The sequence below is a fragment of the Montipora foliosa genome, chromosome 1 (assembly GCF_036669935.1).
Source record: "Montipora foliosa isolate CH-2021 chromosome 1, ASM3666993v2, whole genome shotgun sequence".
Taxonomy (NCBI): Eukaryota; Metazoa; Cnidaria; class Anthozoa; order Scleractinia; family Acroporidae; genus Montipora; species Montipora foliosa.
Window position 1 is genome coordinate 34,456,044 of NC_090869.1, and position 2,452 is coordinate 34,458,495.

The window sequence follows — 2,452 nt, forward strand, 5'->3', positions numbered from 1 at the left end:
AAATAGTTCACCCTGAAGTCAAAATAGATACGTTTCTCAGGAACCCGGCAAAGAAGGCTTCCTGACCCGACAGAAGAAATCTAAATATTCAGTTAAATATTACAACAAAATTAACTAACGACGGAAGTTTCTTCGCTAAAAAGTACGTTGTTCTACTCTGAAACATTCTTTCCCGTAGTTCATTCAGTTGACACAGGGTGATCACGTGCACCTTTAAAGGAGAACTGAAGATAAAAATGAAATATTTTTTCCTTCGCCAAATTTGTCGTGCCTGACTTAGTTAAAGGAAATATTCGAGTATTTGAGGGGTTCCTTACATTTTGACGTTTTTATGAGGCCAGAAAGATCCGTATTGGTCACTCGATGGAAGTCCACCATTTTGGCTGTACTATAGCAGGCTTGGGCGCTATGCGTGACGTCATTGCGCTCACTTGCTTGAACGCGGGAAACTTGAAAAAATGGTTCAGGGCGCTATTGTGGGCTGTTCATCGTTTCCCTCTTTAAAATGAAGTCCTTCTCGAAGAATGGATCATCTGAATTTAGAAGAAAAAACTAGCCAAATATCCAGCCCTGTCACATCTGTTCGGATCATTTCGAACCCTCCTGTTTTGAAGGTGTCTTGGCCACAGCAGTCGATGCGACAATTGCATGTAATTGATGAAATGATGAATAACTTTGCGACTCCATCGATTCCATTTATGCCCAGTGAGTAAGTTATGTTTTCTTTAGTCGGGAGATTTCAGTGGCAAACCAAGCGCCGGAGAAGTGAACCGAAAGGTTGTTTTTGCAAGCAACTGGGACACGTTATTTCGTGATTGGCATTCGCACTTCAAGCTGGGTTTTATAGACTCGACAACGATCACAAAGATGTTTAATTGAAGTTTGAAAATTCGCAAAACTACGAACAGAGCTTATGTGTTTACATACATGTTGTTCATTAATCGCAGCACTCAGACCCGCGATGGCAGTCTATAGCACCTTTCTTTGTAAACACGGTCGAAAAGCTAGAATGCTGGCGTTACACAACGAATAGTTTCTCAAATTGAATCGAAATGACAGACAAAACAAAAGCAGCCAACAGAATCTCTTAGTAATCAAGTTGTTTTTATTGCCTTTTGAATACAATCAATTCACCTGAGATTTGTTCATAGCTCCTCTATCTCGCGGCAGCAGATGCATTCCTTTTCTTGCTGTCCCGGCCTCCCAGTTCAAGCAAAAATCACAGCTGCACCAAGTCGTATTTCCCCATCTTGAGTCTTCCCTTTCGGTTGCTTCCTCTTCCTCCGATCCTGAACTTTCTCGCATTGGATCGAAAGAATATGGTTCAAGTTCTGCCATAAACTTACGTGTATCAACGACGAAGAAAGCGGAGTACTATGTTGAGACTTAACGATAACAGAAGATTTCAGTGAAAACCAGCTGCTTGCTTGTGCGCAATGACGTCACAACATGGCGGCTGACATTCCTTTTTTGGAAGTAACCGGAAGGAAAAGCAAACAAAATGGCGGGCGTTCAAATTGGAAAAACAACCAAAGATTTTGGGCAAATTCAAGGCTTTTCAAGATGAAAAAGGATTTTTCCTGTTTGTTTAGGTAAAGGACGTTATATTTCGATAATAATAAGACACAAAAAAATTTGATCTTCTAGCCTTCAGTTCTCCTTTAAGGTTGCCTAACATGTGATCAATTTCTTCCTTTTGACAAAACGTTAGAGACTGCAAAAATGTTCGTGTTTGTAAGATCTTTCAATGAGAATTCGATTCATAGTTATATATAAACACTATGTTATTTTTTTCTGTCTCTTGGTTTGCCTTTTTCTGGTGCAAACGCAAAGCCAAACAATGTTTTGACCTGGCATCAGATTAGACCGTCACATTATGAAGCGGAAACAACACCTTTAGTCCTTTCTTGTATGTGCAATAAACGTTTGCTTAGTCCAACTGCTAGACATGCTGGAAAACGTCCGTCAGAGCAATTTGCAGTTAGTTTTTTGCCGACTATTTATTTAAAGAAGAAACGAGTGAATTTTACTCAAGAGCGTGTTTTGTTATCTTTAAACTGAATTTATTACGAAAGCTTAAAAGACTAAAAGACCTTAAAATGGGACAGGACATTACAAAATAATTAAACGTGTGAGCCAAAGGGCCTCTGCTAGCGCGACATGTGGGTGACCCGTCAAATGGTCTTAATGACGCACCACTTGAAAAAATTAACTGGAACGCTGCAGTTCTTTGTGTAACGCGTACCACAGGCAACCCAGTGTAAGCTTTTTGGAGCTTCTCGTTTTAAGTTAAACTTGACCTTTCATCCCTTCAACGATTGATCCTGTCTTGGGTTCCAGTCCTTCCCCGACAGGTCACGCAAAACCGTGACAAACGAAATATTCTAAGAGCTTTGCAACATCACATCGATTTGACTCATTTAGATCATCATCAGTAACCCCTATTTTTTTA